A 22,023-nucleotide genomic window follows, 5' to 3' on the forward strand; every position below is an offset into this window, starting at 1 on the left:
ACTGGCAGTTTCACCATATTTTTTTAATTATATTAAATATAGTAGTTGTTGCAACATTTAATTCACTGGAGATTTCTCGCATTGTTTTCCCTTTATGGTACTACCGGATAATAATTTCGTGCACTTTTAGATCAGTAGGTTTTCCACGAGCCATTATTGTATTTTACTCGTAATAAAAATGACAGTAATTGATTATTAATGGTCAAGTGACGCATCAAAATTTTTGTTGTTGACAACGCACTACTGACTTTTGTTTATTCAAAGCCATCTTCGCGTCATGCTAATAAAACTAATGGAAAAAAATAATAATATGGAAAAATTTGAGCAAAAGCAACCCATGTTCCAACATTTAGTTGTCAACATTTTTTGATTATCAAAAAATTAAATGAATATTATTTAACATCAAAATTTTATTAAACCTTAAAAATAATTCTCTAAAACATGAAAAATGTTATAAATTTATTATTTTTAAATAAAAAAAAAATAAATTAAAAGAATTACGGTTTTGTGGAATTTTATTCGTAAAATGACTACTTGTTCCAATATATAGTTGTTAGGGCTCGTATAAACTAAATCGGACATCACAAACGACCATGCCAAGTCTGGCACACGATTGCTGGGCAGGTATATACCCACCGCGCTACCAGGGTCGGCTACTTTGAGAGTAATAAACCATTTTTTCAAAATAAAAAAAGATGCCTGACAAGTAAATTAAAGAAAAACAGCAACTTGGCAACGTAGAATACCTCTATGTTTACAATGCACGTATCCGATATTGCCACTTTGTGTTGTAGATATTTGTTTCTAGATATTTTTTCATATTTGTGAAGCTAGCGCCCAATCGATATCCAACAGCCAAAATCTAGAACGCAGCGTATTTTGCTAGCAACCTATTTATAGTCTGCGCCCGCTGTTCTTTAATCGATATAATGTCCGTATCTCCTGAAATGCCCAAGGAATTTTAATATTTTTTTGTCCAGATATTGATAATTAATAACTAAATCGATTTATAGTGGTTATAAACCTCTACAAACGAAAGTTTTTGTGTAAAAAATTATTCAATTATTAGATGTTAAAAAATATAAAGTGCTATGTAACTCCTAACGGCTATAAGGCAAAGTTTTATCCATATCCTTTGGTAGTTATAGCCGTTTATAACATCTAACTCAATAAATCTTTCGTTCTTAGAGGTTTGCAACCAGCTCAAATCCGTTTAGATAGGTATATATATATTACAAAAAAAAGTTTAATTCAAATCCTTTGGAAGTTAACCTTTTAATTAATTTTTATTAAAAAAAACCTTAGTTTGTCGCGGTTTATACCCACTATAAACCGATTTAGTTTTTTATCTGTTATATTTTATTCTGTTTTATTTGTTAATATCTAGACAAAAAATTATTAAAACTCTTTTGGAAAAATTCCAGGAGATTTTCGGCACGATGGACGGGCATTATATTGATTAAATTATGGGCGCCGACTATAAATATGTTGCTGGCAAACGACATATGCTGCGTTCTCGATTTTGGTTGCTAGATATCGACCAGATACTACCTTCATTTTTGCACACATTAATTTTGCGGCTTTTCGGGTTCGAATAAGCAATAAATTTGCTAGATTTTAATAATATACTTACTTAATTTTCTCACCAACCCAAAAATTGAACTTATTATGAACTTACAAGAAAGGGACGTCGGAGAAAAAGAGCCCACAAACAAGACAGGGGATCCTACCCCCAAATCCCCCGAAGCCAGGATGGACTTTTCATCTATCCAGGAGGAGGAGCTGCTAAGGTCCGCCAGCTAAGGTACCAGCCGCCAGCAACTCAGAAGCTGAAGTAAGCGAAAACTCCTCGACCAGGGAAGACCAAAAGGTTTTGACCAGGCGGGAGTTAATGCTACCGAAGTCGAAAAATTGCTACACAAGAAAAACAAAGAAGCAGGCAACTGCACGCAACCGCACAAAGAGGCGCAAAGAGGAATGACGGAGGAAGAAGGAGGAGCGTGTAATATATAAATAAGGATATTTGGTAATTAATGTATTGGTTGATGTGGAAATTAATACTTTAGCTGTAGTCAGTAATAATTAGTAGTTCATTGGTTTCTAGGCAAGTTTTGCTAACGTAGGTACTATTTAACTTGGGTAATTGTGTTATAGAAATATGGTGTAATTGATATAATAATTGCTTTTAATAAATCAGTTCAGCTTTTCACATTACACAAAGATATGGTTGTTTTATTGGTCCTTTTAGGACGATTCCCTTGACATATTACAGCGAGAAGCCAGCCAGGAGGGATCAACAGTTCCTCCAGGATCAGCTTCCGCTTCTACAAATCCTCTTGTAGGAGGCAGCTCTAAGGGCACCACCAAAGTCTCGAACAGCGGGCAACACCAGAGAAGTCGCCAGCTAGTAAAAGGGCGTGGACCAAGGACAAGAGATGTAAGGCGAGAGGTAGATAAGCTGAAGCCAATCATCCTGCCCACGGCACCCGCCGCTGTCAGCGAACCACCCACCCAGCACCGGCGCTTCTAGCAAAAAGAGGCAAATCAAAAAGGACACCCCACATGACCGCCAGCATAAGAAGCCTAGGCAACAGCGCAGGTCCATCCCTCAAAAAGATGTTCTGGTCACGGCGGAGGACAAACCCTCAAGGGACTAGCTTTTGAGCTCCTGTCAACCACTGACCGAGGAGGGTGACACCTTCACCGCGGCGAAGTCATCTGACGCCCCATGGCCAGTGGAGATAGTCTTCACTCTGAGGACACCGGAGCGGCCAGACTTAGAGTATGTCAGGGAAATCCTTGACATACAAAATAGGGCCTTAAGTGTCCCCAGCTGGCAACACCTGAGGACGGAAGGCGAGTCTCGAAGTTTTAACCTTCACTTCATGGTGAGCAGGGACGTTGCTGCTCGACTGGAGGAGGCCAGGTGGACACTCTTCTTCGAACTGGTCACTGTCCTAGCTTTTCGAGTGACTGTTCGGCGAACGCCCACCAGGCCCAGCACCGTAGCCGTAACCTCCAAGCCACCAGAAGGGCAGTCTTAGGCAGGTAAGAGGGCTACCCCTACACCCATGGATGTAAGTCAAAGCAATATCCAACATAGTCGAGATGCAACTGCCGAATTGGCGAGCATCATGACTGGTCAGGCTGGAGAAATTGTATTAATACAAGAACCCTATTTTTTTAGGGAACAAATAAGAGGACTAGGGGCACTGGCTTTAAACTTATAGCCGGTGGTGAAGGAGACCAGAGGCCCAGAACGTGTCTCTTAGCATCCAGGGAGCTTCAACTAACACCTTTACCACAAGTAAGCTCCAAGAATTCTACGGCAGCTCTGCTGGAGTACACGGTAAGTGGCACAAAATATAAGTTAATAATATGCAGTTTATATCTTCCGTATGATAATGGACAACTTCCCCCGACGGAAGAACTAAAAAGGTATTTAAATACAATAAGGATAGTAATTTTCCATTAATCGCGGGGTGTGACGCAAACGCTCACAACATTGTATGGGGAAGTACGGATTCCAACGCCAGGGGTACGGCATTATTAGAATATGTAGTAGCGGAAAACCTGGAGGTAACAAACGTAAATGCGGAACCGACTTTTGTCAATAGAGTTAGACGAGAGGTTATCGACATAACGCTGGTAACACGGTCATTTGCGGAAAGGGTTGAAAACTGGAGGGTATCACAGGACGTATCAATGTCCGATCATTGATAAGGAGGAACAGCCCCTCAAGAGAAACCGGAGGGCCACCGACTGGACCAAATTTAAAGAGGGTCATGTTCAGTTCATGGGTACTCTAGGTGGAGCCATATCCTCCAAAGAGGAACTAGGTACAGAGGTAGTACGGCTAAACAGTATACTCATCAGTCCTTACGAGGCCACATGCCTTCCCAGGAGAGTTGGCAGCAAGAGATTGCCCTAGTGATGGTCACCGGTAAATTCGTGAACACAGTCTGTGAGCGAATGCAAGTCGCGTGCAGGATAGTGGAACAGTGGTGTCAGTAGACAGGGCTGTCGGTCAACCCTGAAAAGACCGAGTTCATTCTCTTTACTAAGAGGCGGAATTTGACAGGCTTTAAACCTCCCATTATGTATCAGACTTGCCTAATTTTAAGGCAGTAACATTAAGTAATACTTGGGAGTCATTTTAGACAGCAAGCTCACGTTTAAAACTCACGTAGAGCAGGCAGTAACTAAGGCAACAGCCCTAATATGGCAATTACGGCGAACAATAGGTACAAGATATTGAAAAACGGGTTCGTGGATCGAAATAAAGCGACACGCTTGCTAACTAGTAATCATTAACCGCACATAGCAAACAAACAGTGGAACATGTGTTACATTGTACATATTATCTAGATGGCGTTACTTACATTAGACTAAATAATAAACTGAATAGCATGGATTTATTTTAACACAAGATGGGGTCCAAAGCCTCACGTTCTCCAGTGGCTTTATACCGCAGTCATACGACCGAGGATCTCGTACGGATCCGTGGTATGGTGGCCAGCCGTATAGAAGGTCACCAACGCTCAAAAGCTGACCAGAATGCAAAGATTGGTCGGCTTGGGAATTACTGGAGCTATGAGAACAACACCTGCGGCACCACTAAATATTTTTCTTGGTCTACCGGACCTCCCAGTCTGGATTGAGAGGGAGGCCATGGCGGCGTATAAGAGGATGAGAGATAGCGGAGGGTGGCGCAATGTTCACTTAGGACAAGGCCATATGACAATTGCTCTCAGGATGTGTAAGAACATACCAATTGTGACATCCAGATGCACTAAAGAAAGTGGCAAACTAAGGTTAAAGAAGGGGTTTCAAGTCGAAATTCCGACAAAAGAAAGATTGGTCGGCGAACCAAATTCAAGAGGCAAGTGGTTTCCAGGCCTGGTACACAGGAGGATCATGGATGAAAAGCACCAATTCAGCCGCTGAGAATATCGTAAAATTTTGCTCGCATAGTAAAAACGGGCTTGCTTGAAGGTCACGAAACGCCGAGAGTTATTATGAATGATATGTTGGAGAGTCGACGTACTGGTTTATTGTTATACTGTGGTGAGACTGAGGTGGGTCCCAGGACACCAAGGTGTCGGGGAGTGGCAACGAGCGGGCCGACGAACTGGCAAGACAAGGTTCCGTTAACCCCTTCGTAGGCCCTGAACTTTGTTTCGGCTTTAGCAAAAAACAAATCTCCCAGGCACTTAATAATTGAGCCTGGGAAAAAACAAGGAAGAATTGGAGAAGGACAGAAGGATGTAGACAGGCCAAGGAAATGATACCAGACCAAGACGGCTCTAAAGCAAGGCGACTGCTAACAAAGACTCGACCAAGTATCAAAGACTTGGTGGGAATCCTGACCGAGCACAACAGTCTAAACAGGCATCTACACCTTCTTGGTATAAGAGAAAGCCCACTCTGTCCGGATTGCGGTACAGGGGAGGAAACTTCATACCACATACTTGGTATCTGTGATAGGTGGAGTCGCCTGAGAAGGAAAACTTTCAGAGCAACAACACTCCAGAGGGAATATTTTAAAGATCTGGACTGGGACAACATGCATGCCTTTATTAAAAGGACGGGCCGACTCAGTGGAGACCGCGCATTGGGAGTGGAGGCGTGGGGGTGGGTGATTCTGGGGTTGGCGAAAAGGGACTGCTCAGGCCTACTTGCCGAGCTCTAGCTCCCCCACCCTGACTACTACTACTTAATATTACACATTTTTATTAATATTTTGGTATCCAATACATTAATAGATATTTTACAAATATGCCGTCTTTTATAATATTATAATTTAGAAGGATGACACCTAACTCGCCCGTGAAAAGAACGATTTGAATTTCCTTTTTTTTTCGAATACATGTGACCCACTTCAGACTTCTTTATCATTTTTCAGCAAAAAGGGAGTTTTTAGTCTTAATATTAATTTAAAAAACGCACTGAAACCACTCAAAACATCCTTTAATACTAATACTGTACGAAAGGTGCACTTTATTAAAGTTTAGTGTAAATATAGTACAAAATAGTTTTGGTAATTAAATGAGTTTCACCTTTTCTTTTGCTTTACAATAAAGGATGCAACTCAGTTTCTGCTAATTATAATAATTTATTATATCACTTTATTTTCTTATGTTAAAATTGAGTAATCACTGGCAACATGGAATACTAAGCATGTTTATCAACAAAATATCTCCTATGCCCCCTGTGTAGATGTTGCGCTCAATCCAAAGCAGCCAATGTTTATTCTAGTCATCTAGTGTATTCAATGTTCTAAGGTAAAGATGCTCATACTGCCTGCATAATGCTACAACGTGTCTACAACTTTTTGCATAGAACTCCAAGATATTTAAGTTAATAGAATTATGGATGGAAAATGGTTGATATCCATTCCAGCCAATCGAATGCTCCAGTGTCATGCCCAATTTTCAAAGGCAATGTCTTACTTCATAGTTGTTATTTGATAGGAACTACCAATGAATGCATTATCTAAATCAAGCCATTCCTCTCAAGGACTTATAAACCGAGCCAAATTAACTATGAATGACATATCACTCTCAAAATTAAATTTCAGTTTTCACTTTCATGATAAAAGAAAAATATCGAATCTTTCTACATTGGACCTAAATACAATGAATCTTGAAGAAAGATAGAAGCTCTTCAGCCATTCAAGAACAAAAAAGACATTTCAAAGAAATTAATAATAATTATTGTAGAATTTTATGAAATTAAACCGATTTTATGATCTGCTTTTTAAAACTTCTAATGATTACGTATTATGATATTTACATATTAAATAATAATCTTTAATCGATCGAAAATACAAATTCATGTTAAAATGATGCGATGCGCTTTCTTCGGCTTCTCGCTGTTGTCTGGTCGAGTCTCGGTCGTTTTTTTTGGAACCGGCGAGACCGCCTGCTTATGCGCGCTTGGTCACGTACGCCACATAGAGCTTATCCGAAATGAAATTATGTAGAGCCCGACATACCGGCGGTCTTTGAAATGACACAGTCTTTCAGTCAGGAACTTAATAGTCAATAGGGAGAAGATAGAGTTTTTGCACTGCCCGCTTCATAATACCGCCGCTTGTGTTCACTGTGGCCACTCGCGAAACGCCACTATAAAGTTCAACCACTCGACCCATGCGCCAGTATAGTGGAGGGAGGTTGTCGTCAATAAGAAGGACCAAGGAGCACACCTTCAATGGATCTTCAATAGCCTCTTTCCATTTGGAGCGTTGCTGCATGGCTAGTATATAGTCTATAGTAGTCTCTTGACCACCGCCGCCAGAAATTCTGGAACATTTGTTGCAGCTCCTCGAAATGGTTCAATCGATTCGATGGTATGTTTTGTAAGTTAGTTTGAGGTAAGGATGCCCGATTAGAAAATGACCGGGGGTAAGACAGGAGAGGTCGGTAGGATTTTCAGACATTGGAGAAATAGGAGAAGAATTTATAGCAGCCTCTACCTGTGCGAATAATGTAGTTAATTGTTCAAAAGTAATTTGTTTTTTACCAATGATCCTCGTTACATGAAATTTTGCTCGTTTAACCGAAGCCTCCCACAGTCCACCGTGATGAGGTGCACGAGGAGGTATGAAAGACCACTTGATGTCATTTTTTAAAAGAAAATTTGATATTTCTGCATCCTCAACAATTTTAGGAATTTCTTTATACAACCTTTTCAAATCATTACTGGCCCCTTTAAAATTTGTTCCATGATCACTATAAATTGTATAAATTGTCTAAGTAGGCTTTAACTAAGGCTCTATTTTTAAGCTTCCCATCCTTAATCAAAAAGGGACCTGCGAAATCTCCCCTTGTTATAAGGAAAGGCCGATTTTGATTAATACGATCAAATGGTAAGTTACCCATTTGACGGACAAGTGATTTTGGTTTGATTCTGAAACAAGTAATACACTTATTTAAAATGCTCCTAACTTCCCGGCGGCCGTGAACCACCCAGTATTGTTCCCTTAAAGCATTCAAGACTGATAAAGTACCTGAATGCAGGTGCTTATGATGTTCATTTAGGATTATCAGTTTTGTTAAAGGATGCTTTGGAGCTAAGATTATTTGGTGTTTTTTATCATAACTTAAACTAGATTTGTTTAAACGTCCCCCAACCCTTAAAAATTCATTTGGCCCTAAAATGGGGTTAAGAGATAGTAATTTTGATTTTTTATGCAAAGGCTTACAAAGCTTTGCACTCGTTAATTCATTGAGGTACATTTCAGTTTGAGCAATTCTTAAAAGTTTAAGCTGTGATTGAACCAATTCGTCTACGGTTAACTGACCAAATAATCTTTGATTTTTATATTTACAGTTGTGGTAGAATCTAAAACAAAAGGCAATAACCCGATTTAAACGATACCACGTTGAAAATCTTTCAAAGATATTTAAGTCATTTTTACACGCTGTTAAAGTTACGATATTTTTTGTTTTTAATACCGGTAAATTATTATTAATCGATTTAAGTATAGGCCACGATTTGGTATCAGCATCCGAAAGCCACTCTGGCCCAAACCACCAAAGACGCGAATTTTCCAAATCGTTAACACTTACACCGCGAGATAACAAATCCGCAGGGTAACCTTTTGTGGGAACGTGATACCACTGATTTGGGTTCTTTTTTGTCTGAATTTCTGCCGTTCTAGAGGCCACGAATATTTTTAATTTACTTGGAGATAGTTGAAGCCAGCTTAAGACAATTGTACTGTCACTCCAAAAATAAAAATGATCGATTATTATATTTATTAACTCTATTATCTTTTGATATAGTTTAACACCTAACACTGCGCTACATAACTCTAACCGCGGTATTGTAAGAGTTTTTAAGGGAGCTACACGAGATCTTGCGCATAGCAAATGAGTAGTTATTATACCATTTTAATTTTTTTTTTTTAAATTTTTTTTTTTTTTTTTTTGGGGTCGGTGGAGACATTCTTTATGAACACTGGTTACGCGGCGCCGCCCCCAGTAGTGTGGAGTCAGTTTCGGCCTATACCCACTAAAACTCCACCGCTGGGTGGTGCCTTGTGGCTCTCTACACTGCGGTCTGCTAAGAAGCAGTCCTATTGCGTCCCATATGTTTAGTCCCACAGGTTCAATTCTGTAGCTTCAAGGAAGTCCAGGATTGTGCCCAGTGGTAGATTTCTTATACCCTCTGGTGTGGGTTTCTCTTCCCCCAGGAATGTTGCCCTGGTTTGATTAAATGCTTCACAGAAGCACAGTATGTGAAGAGTTGTTTCGTCCTCCTCATTGCATCCCCTACATAGCGAGGTAACTGATTTCCCTAGCGTATGCAGGTGTTTCCTGCTGGGCGCATGGCCTGTAAATAGCCCCGCGACCCTTTGCAGTTGTTGTCTGGAGAGGCCCAGTATGTTCTCACCCTTCTTGAAGGGTGGGCTGCCTATAAGTTGTTTGGATTGTTCCATCTTTGGCAGCTGTTCCCAGTAGGATTTGTTCTGGTTTGTTAGCCAGTTGCCGATTTCCCTCTTCCAGGTCTTATCGTTGACACAACATGTTGGTTCAGGGCCTACCAGGCCGTTGCTAGCTCCCTGAGTTGCAAGTTGGATAGCCCTTCTTGCAGCCTTATTGTTGCCCATATTCTCTGCTAGGATTATCTCTGGCCTATTTTGCGCTTCGGCGAGGTTCCTGAGATCCTCCCAGCAGCTTTGCACAGTTCTTGACTTAGTCTCGAACTGTTGTAGTGCAAGTGTTGCAGCCTGGTCTCCTGTGAAAATTGCGAAGGTTTTGCCTCTTGGCAGCCCTTCTCTCATCAGTTGGACACAGGTTTGCATTCCTATTATTCTTGCCTGTAAGTTTGTTGTTTCCAGGCCCAGGTTTAGCATAAGTTGTTTGCCCTGTTGTCCTCCACCATGCCCACAGCTACCCCGATCTTGGATCGTTTGGTTGCCGTGTGCCATACTGAGTAACCTCTTTGCCTGTCCGCTTCTGCGTCCAGTGGTCCCCTTTTCTCTTTGATGACAAAAGGTTTGTCTAGGTATGTGACCTTGGTTCTGTCTGTTCTTAGGGCCAGGCGCCCAAGGTCCTGTATCTTGTCAAATAAGGCATTGTGCCCATCTTTCGATAGGATTGTTGCGCCATTTGACAGCAGTCTTTTCGCCCCCGATATAGCTTTGCCCCAATACCCCAATTTGATATCAAGTGATACTATCCGCACCTACCGTATCAAATACCGGCTTAAAATTCAGACAAGGAGGAGAAAGGTCAATGACAACTTCATTAGCCAGTCAAGTAACCCTGTCCGGGCAATGTGGAGGGTAATTACAGCTCTGAACCCTAGCGTAAAGGAATCGGAGCTGAGTGATATTAATGCCAGCCATTTTAATGAATCTTTCGTGAATGTTCCTGCCAAACTAAAAGAGACTCTTCCTCTGCCTCCCAAAAATCCTTTAGCTTATTTGACTGGCCCTTGCGGACCCGGCTTTTCCTTGATGATTGATGGCATGAAGAATAATGCAAGCAATGATCCATATGATTTGAATATCAGACTCATAAAGACTATTAAGAATTTAATTATTGTTCCCCTGACCAAACTAATCAACCTGGCTATCTTTGAAGGCACATTTCCATCCTGTCTTAAAATTGCTAAGGTCATTCCTATTCACAAAAAGGGTTCAAAAGTGGATGTTGAAAACTACCGTCCCATTTCTCTGGTGCCTATCATCGGAAAGATTTTTGAGTCTTTACTCAAGACTCAAATAGAGGAGTATTTTGAACAAAACTCTTTATTTTATGTGAACCAACATGGGTTTAGAAAGAAACACTCCACCACTGGTGCGGTCCAGAACCTGTGTGACGTGGTGCTTGACGGATTTGAAAGTGCTCTGTACTCCCAAGCCTCATTTTACGATTTATCTAGGGCTTTTGATTGTGTGGAGCATAATATTCTTCTTCAAAAGCTCAACCACTACAAATTTTGTTCGAGAAGTCTGTCACTGCTACAGTCCTACTTGAGTGACCGAAGTCAGTTTGTTTGTTTTGGGGGATGTAGGTCTCAGAGTTTGTCGATTGAGCATGGAGTGCCTCAGGGATCCGTTCTCGGGCCTATCCTGTTTCTTATATTTGTTAATGACCTACCAACTTGTCACCCTGATTGCACTTTCTATTTGTATGCTGATGATACTACATCCCTGTGTACTGATAGGAGTTGCGCAAACATTTCGCTCAAGGCTCAAGAATCTTGTTCTCAGTTTATAGACTGAGCCGCTTCCAATAGATTGTGCTTAAATGAGTCCAAAACTTAAAATATAATTTTTTCCCTTCGGGACGTTGATTCCCAGCAACAATCTTTAGGTGTGTCTGTGGATTTTCTGGGTGTTAGATTGGATAGTGGTTTGACGTGGCAAGGTCACATAGATGAATTGTCAACCAAATTATCAAGGTGTACTTTCCTGATTCGCAATTTGTCTGGGTCTGTCCCCGCAGGTACTCTCAGGACAGCTTACTTTGGATATTTTCACTCTCTAATGACGTATAACTTACTAAACTGGGGTCATTCAGCGCATATGCCCAGGATTTTTGCATTGCAACGTCGATGTCTGCGAGTGATTGCGCAGATTGGATACAGGGATTGTTGTAGGGTCCACTTCAGGCCTCTGAGAGTTCTCACCTTGCCAAGCGTCTTCATACTTCTGTGCCTTGTATTCATTAGGGAAAACCTACCCAGGTTTGCGACTCATGCTAGCACTCACAGTCATGACACCAGAAATAGCGGCTCCTTGGTGGCACCATTTAGGAGACTCGAGCGTACCCGTAATGGCGTGTCTTATTATGGAATTAAGTTCTTTAATGTCCTGCCGGTCTCCGTTAAGGATTTGCCTCTTAATGCTTATAAGACAAAGGTAAAACATTTTTTAGTCACCAATGCTTTTTATTCATTTGAGGAATTCCTGAGCTCAAATTTCAGTGCTATTGTATAGGTTGGGTCTCTTGACTTTTAGTGTTAAGTGTTTTTAAGCATTACTTTTTAGGCTTATATGTGTTTTGTTTTTGTTCTTAGGTAAAACGAACATTTACAGTTTAATACTTTTATTTGGAGTTATATTTTTGACTGACCTGTATAAAAGCTTTATACTTTTTGGCATGAATAAATAAATAAATAAATAAATAGCTTCAGCCCGTACCACTAAGTGTAGCGGGCTTAGTCCTATCAGGTTCTCTAGGGCAGCAGTCGGCGTTGTTGACATCGCTCCTGTTATGCCCAGACATGCTATTCGTTGTGTTTTGTTGAGTATCTGTATTACAGTCCGCTTTTCTGCCGCATGCCACCATATAGGTGCTGCGTATGTAATGATGGGTCTAACCATTGTCGTGTACATCCAATGTACCATTTTTGGTGACAGTCCCCATGATCTACCGAACATTCTCTTACAGTACATAAGAGTTTTCGTGGCTTTATTTGTAGCCTGGATTACATGTTTCTTGAAGCTGAGTTTTTTATCCAGGGTTAATCTACTGACCTTAAATAAGCACAACTACCATAAGCAATCTGGGATGCATCGCAAAAAATGTGTAACTCAATGAGCTTTGCATGTGGGCTAATAGCTTGACGTACAATTTTTATATTATTTAAAGATGGTAATTCGTGCAGTAGTTCGATCCAATTTTGTGCAATGTCGGGAGATATACGTTCATCCCAACCCTGTTTACATTGCCATAATTTTTGGATTAAAACTTTAGTACGTATTATTACAGGTGCAATCAAACCTAACGGATCGAATATTGTTGATATTTTTGAGAGAATACCCCTTTTTGTACAAATATTTTAACTTGTCGATACATTTTGCTAACATCGGCGGTTAACACAACGTTATGCTGTCGGAATCTGATCAAAATAGAAAACAACTCATCCTGTATGGTTGGACCAATCATAAGGATATCGTTCAATGATGTACCAGTAGATGAAGCACACGAGGCATCAAAAACCACCCGCAAAGAAGTTGTGACGCTATTATTATTACAAACACCGTGATGCGGCAAATAAAAAATGTTTTTTCCAGTGTTTTCAAGATTTAGGTTTTTTATGTCAATTTTTCTCATGTGGCCCAATTCTTGATATTCAGTCATAAAGTTTATGTATTTTTTGCGAAAATCAGCGTTTTTCCTAAATTTACGTTTCATTGATTTTAACCGACTTAACGCATTAGGTAGCGAATCTCCTATAAGACTCGAGTTTTCTTTAATAGGTAATGATACGATAAAACTCCCATCAACGTCACGATGAACAGTTTCTTTAAAAGTTCGTTCGCATTCCTGTTCTTCAGACGTATAGAATTTTTTAACAGGATAATCCTCTATACGCCAAAAGTTCTCTAATTGTCTTTCTAAATTCGCGTTGGTTAAAGATAAATTATTGTTTTATTTTGTTAGTCCGATTTATTGGTAAAGGTCCTGAAATAATCCACCCTAAAAATGTATTTTGAAGAACCGGTAAGGAATCGCCTAATCTTTTTTGTTCAGGTTTTAATAAATTATAATAAACACTTGCCCCTATTAATATATCGATGGGTGCAGGCGAATTAAAACTACGATCTGATAAAATTATGCCTTCCGGTATTGGTAACCATGATTTTTTAAAATAAGCGTTGGGTAAATTTTAGGTTATTGAGTTTAGAACTAGAAGGGAGAGATCACAACAAAAGCCGCTATTTGTTGATTTAATGCTTGTTAAAACTCGTTTTGACAAACTTTTTTGTGTTTTAAAATCAGTAGATTTTTGCTGGATATCTGATGTTTCCAATAATTTACAACGATCTGATAAAAAGTCTAATAAATCTGATATGTGTGGATTAACTAAAGGCTTATTAATAATTCGCTCTTCCCATTGATTGAATGTTTTTAAGTCTAACTTGGTAGTTATTAAATAAATTAATAAGGTTGACCATTGTTCGACGGGTTCATCTAAAACTTTTAAAGCCCTAAACCTTTTTTGAAAGTCGTCTAAAAAATTTCTAAGACTGTACTCCCGAGACACGTTATGAATGTTAAATAATGCCTTGACATGATTTTTTATTGTACTTGCTTTTCTTGTAAACGTCGTAAAATATCGACAGCGCGACCCGATAATTCGAAATATTTATCTTCAAATGTCTCTCGCTCGTCAGTGTTGATTTCTGCTTCCTCCAGGAGCTCTAATTTCTCCTTGAATTTCATTAAATTCTTTTAGTATGTTACTTTCAAAGATTTTAAGCGAATTTCCAAAGTTGCGCTTTTAGAATCTGTAAAATTGTCGAGAAATGTACCAAATCTTGTTATGAAACCCTTTATTTGTCCCCTTATTATTATTAATTGCTTAACCCTCGAGCTGACCTCATCGGAGGAGCTGGAGTGATTTTGATTATCGTTATTAGCCATATTTGTTTAACAAAGGTAACAATAAACGTTTATAAATCGATATACCAACAAAAATGACAGTTAAAAAAAAAGCCCATGTTAAATATCGTTTATAGCCCGATAATAAATAAAAATCTACATTAAACGACACAAATAAAACTACTACGGTAAAAAAGGAAACCAAGAAAATAGAACTGATAGATAAATGATAATCAATAAAGGAACTGACTTCATTCGCAGGATGATTTCTTCCGATTGAACCACACCACAAAACACAAGAGTCCAGATAATGATGCAATATTTGATTACTTGCTATTTTTAACTGTTTGTTGTTTTTACTATACTTCCCTAGGTTTAAAAAACCATACGGCCGAAGGACCATGTAGAATTTTATGAAATAAAACCGATTTTATGATCTGCTTTTTAAAACTTCTAATGATTACGTATTATGATATTTACATATTAAGTAATAATCTTTAATCGATCGAAAATACAAATTCATGTTAAAATGATGTGATGCGCTTTCTTCGGCTTCTCGCTGTTGTCTGGTCGAGTCTCGGTCGTTTTTTTTGGAACCGGCGGGACCGCCTGCTGATGCGCGCTTGGTCACGTACGCCACATAGAGATTATCCGAAACGAAATTATGTAGAGCTCGGCAATTATTTTAACAAGAACAAAAAAGACTCAATAATAATTATTTTAATATTTATTTCCTTTATAGTGTAAAATACGCTTTAAAATGTGGTTTATTACCTGTCAGAGTTGTTCTTAGCTAATGGGTCTCTACAATGCAAATTCACTCAACAGTCATCCTTCTGATATTGTTAGACATAAACTCGAACATCACATAAAAATAAATAAAAAAACAATATTTACTGTTCTGTCAACTTTTGGCAATAATAAGATATACTCACCGGGAAACTTCCGTTCCCTTGCATCATCTCAGTCAACATCAATTTACACAATGTCACATTTCAATATATACATATTATGTCAAACATGTTATCTTCATTTAGTTGACGACTAGCTAGTGTCACCTAGAATAGTAAGGGCTTCCCCAGACGCTCCACTGCCGCTAAACAGTAAGCATCTCAACGAATTAGACAAAGGATATATTTCTACTATATCCTTCTGTTTATTCCTGTCAATCGAGCCCCAGGTAAGGCCCCCAGTCTTACCAGACAGCCAGTGGCGGCTCCTGACAGTTCAGGGAGGTAGGGCCAGACCTTGATCTAATTTTATCATCACCGAACGAGTGATCGAAATTATTACATTTTATTATCAAAATTATAACGCAATAAGTTTTCTATTTTTTTTTTAGATAAAAATATACATTTTAAAAATTTTGAAATTTAGGATTTTTAAAATAAAGGAAATGAACTTACAAAAACTACGTGGAAATGTCAATACTTCAGGTCACAGGCAACATACAGTTTTCCATATTTACAGTAAGGTACACAAATAGTAATTTTATTGTTTTTAATAACTCAAAAAAATTTTTCTATATTTAAATCGGGCAACTCCTTTATTTCTACTTCTTGTTCCAATGATAAAGTGGAAAATGGATTTGCTTTTAAAAAACTAATTTTATTCATTGTTTTTAATATTCAATAAAAATAAAAAACACCAACAAAGCCGAAAACGCCAGCCAAATAAAATAAAAGATCTCTACGGAACCGCGAATGCCCGATGGATAATCAAAACAAACAATATCACGCGCGTTTTGCTAGAAAAGATTGTATTGGTTTGGAGCCCGGCCCAAAATTATTTAATTTGTCGTAGCTTTACCACATTGTTTCAAGGACATTTGCTGTGATTATTCGATGTAACACGCATCGATACGGGGCCTGGCGCGACAACTACGTCTTCGATTTCGCATTAGCGGAATCTTGCACTGGCTGCGTTCCAGTATTTAATTTTATAATTGGTATTAAATATTAATATACAGATATTTTTTTGGACTGAAGTTAAATTAAAAAAATATTTTTTTTTTATTTTCAACGTTTATTAGGTAGAGCCGTGGCACTGTGGCTCTACCCCAAAAGCTGCCACTGCAGACAGCACTCGAGGTATTGCGCATTCGTTCCTAATTGAACAGAGGCTTTAACACCTACTTGTGCGGGCATCTTCAAGATGCGCAATATAAAAACAGATCTGTACAGACTTACTCATAATGGCCATATATCTACTCAAGATCAACTATTTCTCACATATTCACCACTATTAAACTTAGCAGCCTGATTTAACCAGTAAACACAACTCTTTTTCCAACACACCAACATACACACATTTCTCTCAAACGTTGCTTTCTGACTGCCCGGCCAATTAATATTTTTGGGTATCCTCTTGACTTAATGATTATTAGAGATCTTTAGCAATATACGTTATTTTAAATATATCAAGTTATTAATTAAATATGGAATTAATTAAATTGAGATAGAATTATTATAGATCATTAAAAGAGTTTTGTTTTAAATGAGAATACATATATTAAAATATAAAATAAAAAAAATATAATATAATAAAATGATAAAAATAAAATATGTTTTACAATAGGAAACTTAATTTATACAGGGTGTTCCACTATAAACCTCACAGGCTGTAACTTTTTTATTTTAAAGTATAATTTTTTTAAAGAAAATGTATAATTAAAATTACTTATAAACACTACCCCCGACATGTGATCCCCTAAAAATCACCTCAACTTTTTATTTTAAATGACATTACCATTATTGCTTTTAATGTTTGGAATGCTTGTAAAATTAATAATTAAATTTCATTTAAAAAGTATGTATTAACATCAACCTTTTTTAAAATTAGGGTTTTCTCATCGTTTTCAAGTTCAATATCTATAATAAAATGAGGTAGTATATTAAAAAGAAGAAACGAGCTCAGAGATTAATAGATCAATCCTCAGCTCCTGTGTATATAAAAAAAATCTAATATACCTCAAGTAAATTATTGTATTTAAGACTTAGTGAACTTACATTAAATTAAATATAACGAAAGGTTTTGTTAAAAATTTAAGTTTATATATCTTTTAAAAACAAAAAATAAGTTGTTTTCTTCTTTTCAATATTTGAGTGTATGATATAGTATTTTCTAAATGAATTTTTACTCTATTACTGACGTAATACCCAACAACATAGGTAACTAACTCATCATGAATTCGTCACAACATTACAGAATTTACTTAAACATATTTTTATCCAACATGTAGAGCAGAATAAGCATTTATAGATGTAGCAAGCTATCAAAGTTCAAGCTACAATTATTTTTTTATTTATAAGTGAATAAAAAGAAACATATGTCCAAATATTTAAATTATCAGTTTTATTGACTTTTTTAGTGCAGTTACAGCATTTCATCTGGTAGGCCTCTATTCGGCTCTAAAAAATTTAGTTTTTTCTCCTTATTTCTAAAGTTTGAATATTAAAGTCCTTTAGCATGGTTTTATACGAAACTATGTACAGGTAAATATTACCTATGTTAACATAAAGATAACTTAATATTTTTTTCTGAATTTTTTTTATTGTATCACATCTTACTAGTGCATTATATACAGTTATTGTAGCATTAATATATGTGAAGTTCCTTGAATTCCTTATAACAATACCAAGTGCACCATACACTTTATTAGTAATATTCTCAAAATGACTATTGAATTTTATATTACTTTGAAAAATAATTTTCCTTTATCTCTGTTTTATTAATTAATAATTTATTATTAATGAAATAAGGAAATTTGATATCGATTTTGCTTAACAACAACAATTTTCTACAAAGTTTATATCTTCTTGCAACTTCTAGATCTTAAAGTCATCAACAAAAAGGAGACTTTCCCAGTGTTTTACCACCCTTGGATGGCTATCAATAGGAATTCAAAAAAGCAACGGCCTCAAATTACTGCCCTGTGGTACCACAGCAGAAACTGCAGAAAAACCCTCAGACATTGATTTTGTAACTTTAAAAACCTGTTGTAGTGAGGTCAGGTATGTTTTCAAATTGTAGCATTTTTACCGTTAAGGTGTAAATTAAAACACTCGATGTACAAAAATAGTTAACTGATTTATTTTATACGTACACACTAAACACGATAACTTAAGACTACTTGAAATATCTATTTACTACTATTTATGTCAATTTTAAAAGTCGCGCCAATATTCTGAAGAATTAACTTGACTCCTAGAACCTAGCGGTTTTTATTGTAGAGAAGGAATAAAAATTAAAGTTTATGAAAGAAAACTCAATTTTTTTTAAATAACGTACAGTGACGCTATGGTACGTTAGGATCTTAAGTATGTCTGAAAAATACAAAATTTGTATTTGCAATTCACTACAGAATGCTACTTAACACATATTCGAAATTTTAAACATGTGCGTGAAATAATAGAAGAGCGCGTATTTATTGTGAAATATTTTTGGTTATTTAATTTAATTATCTAAAATTCACAAACTGTTAAAGTGACAAATATTCTTTCAAAACTTAATTCAACCGCTTATTTGTCCTCAAAGAATTTAAAATTGATTGACCAAAGCATGACCAACTTAGCTTTATAATCCGTTATGTAAAAATAATTTATTGTGACATTTGTTGTAATTCTACAACGGATAAAAACTATAAATTCAACACAATTTAAAATAAGTTAATCCGCGGCAACGTCGCCTTTGCACCATGCCGCTAACGGCCTTTTGATGTTCTATAAATAACCGCTACCCACGCGGCGTCTTTGTGTCAGTCGCTCGTCACCTCTCAGCGAGTCGCCTTTGAGCAACACCACCGAAATAAAGAAGGCCGCGGGGATTCGCTGTGACGTCATCACAAGAAGGCAAATGCTTTGCACACGTTTATGAATCTCGGTAGCGATAAGGACGTGTATTTAGGATAATATCGGCCGTTATATTTAAAGTAGAATGTTTTTTAACGAGTATGGGTGTTAAGACTTGTAAAAACCTAATTTAGGCAAATAATTGTGTCTTTATCTGTCTCTGGAATAACCTCATAACCGGTGTATTGCCTCGATAACTTTCGAAGAAGTTAAGATTTTAATTTGAAATTTGGTACACATGTTGCATTCCTATAAACTATTAGTTAGGATATCTTTTGAGTAATATCGGTTCTGAAAAAGGGGTAGAAAATAAGGGATGGTTTTTATTCTTTGACAGAAAAATATTTGGCTTTGATAAAATAAAAAAAACAATTCATGAGGTATGTAAACAAACTAATTATTAAAAATGAATTATCTTAACCTTCATTTCAATAAGGGTAATTGCAAAAATAAGAATTGAAATGAGGGTTGAAATTTTAAAAAAATTATTTGTATCGAGGGTTGTATATAGAATTTGGGGCTCATACTAATATCAAAAATAATACTTAGTATTACTAACTAATTGTAGGTATCACTTATCTTAACTAGTATGTTCATATTTCATCTTTTTTTTATTTTTTGGTTTTTTTGTATTTTTTTTTAAACAGATTTGAAAAAGAAATTAAACTTCAAAAATTCATGTCATAAATTGGCGGGGGTGTAATTTAAGCAAATTTAAGAAGTTTGTGTATCTAATTTCCTTTTACTGCCTTTCCCAAGTCGATAATTTTTTTTGCCACAGTAATTTTTTAAAAGAGTATTGGTAACAGAATTAATAATAATTTTTACATTAGTTGCACTACTATGAATATGACATTTTGGAAAGCTGTCTAGAAAATTATTGTTCTTAAGATATTCCAATGTGGTCATTGCTAAAAACTTTTTTTTATTATGAATCGCTAGGAAGTCATCTTCAGAGTTTTGTAAAATTTGATTAAAAATAATATATTCATATAAAACAATGTTACTTATATAATCTTTAGGAAATTTAAGACACCCTCTTGTCAAATTTTTAATAAGAGTATGATTATCATCAATTTGAAGGTCATCTTTTAAAGTTAAATTTTCTTTACATATGTCACATTTAGTTCCGTTTCAACTCTATTTCCGTCTCTTGAAGGCAGTTCTAAAACTGCAGTACATGATCACTCCTATAGTGCACCCCCCTTACTTTCTGCAAAAATACGAATTCTTAATGATAGAATAATAGTTCCAGCTATTGCAGAAGATAAGGGGTCATTAATTCCAGCTGTTGCAGGAACTGACTCAGGTATTTACACTATTATTTTATAATATAGGTTTAATATACAGGGGTGCAGTGGCATGTCGTGAGGTTTGTGTTTGGAGGGGCTCAACGTTTGGAGAAGTAAAACAGCAAATAGAAAAATAGGTAAAATTCCTCCACAGGTGGCACGCCCAAAATATGAAATCTATTTTTCAGGATAAACTCATCAATTATCTAATTTTTCTGTCTCTTAAAAAAATGATTTAATTCATATTTTTGCTGCATTTAATTTATGGGAACAAAATAAAGGGTATATTACTAACTGCCTTTCTCCACAATTCTCCACCCCAGAGATAAAAACGACTTATGTTTACATTATTCAAGTTTCATATTATAATGGTATTCATCATCACCAATCGATAAATAAACCGCTTTGTTGGGCTTTAAAAATTAATTTTTTGATATTATTATAATTTCACAAAAATATGATAGAGTGTTTTTAATTTAACACTACATACTGTTTGTTTCAGTTTGTTTTAAGTTGAACAATAATAATTGGTTTTTGTTTACTTGTTAAACTTTCTCTTCACTTTTAAATAAATAAATATGATATAAAACGGTATCATTTTGTTACTTCTCCTGGTGCATGTAAAAAAATCATTTAATTATTTACAAATTTAAGTATAATGTATTTTTTCAGCTAATCAAACAATTACAGTTGACACCGAGTTCGAAGCCGATGTTTCAATTGGTAGCAATCTTCCAAATGTTATTAGTCCTCCTCTGATGTCTCCAACATCTACTCAAACATCGATCAGTTTGAGTTCAGATACTCCGAGGAAGGTAAAATATAGGCATACTATTAAGTCATTAACGGCAGAAAATAAATATTTGCGACAAAGGGTTCAGGTACTTGAAAATCAATTGGAAAATAACTTAGATAATATATCTCTGGACCAATATATGTCTCTGACATTTAAATTTTGCAAGTCGGAAGACACTGCTAAGTGTATTAATATGCAAGTAGCACAAGGGAATAAGAAAGCAAAGGGCAGACGTTATAGTAAAGATTTTAAACTTGAATGCTTGCCTATATATTTTTCTGGGCCCCGAGTTTACAAAAAATATTTAATGAAGAAATATTGTCTTCCCTCACCAAACACATTGCTACAGGAAATGAGAGCAGTTAAATTAGAACCAGGATTAGATAACCCTCAATTTTATAAATTATTGAAAGCAAAGATTGACAGTTTTTCAAAAACAAAAGAAATATTGCATATTATGTTTCGACGAAATGTCCATTAAAGCTAATTTATTTTATGAACGCAATCAAGACTATATAATTGGGTTAGCCATAGGTGACAAAGGGGAAAAGATTTTTAAACCTACCTTGACTGCCTGCGTTCTCATGTTAAGAGGGCTTTACTGTAAATGGAAGCAGCCTCTTGCATATTTTCTTTGTCATACTTCGTGTCCAGCGGAATTATTAAAGATCATTTTAACTGATGCTTTCCAAAAATTGGAAACTGTTGGGCTAACGGTTTGTGCAGTTACTTCCGAT

The 22,023-nt window shown here is 36.6% G+C and overlaps 1 long non-coding RNA gene across 2 annotated transcripts in view; it reads left to right on the forward strand.

Moving 5' to 3' along the window:
• LOC126746938 (uncharacterized) overlaps nucleotides 1-19,974 on the forward strand; it is a 29,785-nt gene extending 9,811 nt beyond the window's left edge. Inside the window, exons 3-6 of one of the 2 annotated variants that reach the window (XR_007664040.1) lie at nucleotides 1,682-2,026; nucleotides 2,249-3,048; nucleotides 3,188-3,349; nucleotides 18,180-19,974. This is a non-coding gene — a long non-coding RNA (uncharacterized LOC126746938). The remainder of the gene's footprint in view (nucleotides 1-1,681; nucleotides 2,027-2,248; nucleotides 3,049-3,187; nucleotides 3,350-18,179) is intronic. The other variant, XR_007664039.1, reaches the window with a different exon arrangement.
• Nucleotides 19,975-22,023: the final 2,049 nt, after the last annotated feature.

Source organism: Anthonomus grandis, chromosome 18 (genome assembly GCF_022605725.1).
Source record: "Anthonomus grandis grandis chromosome 18, icAntGran1.3, whole genome shotgun sequence".
NCBI lineage: Eukaryota > Metazoa > Arthropoda > Insecta > Coleoptera > Curculionidae > Anthonomus > Anthonomus grandis.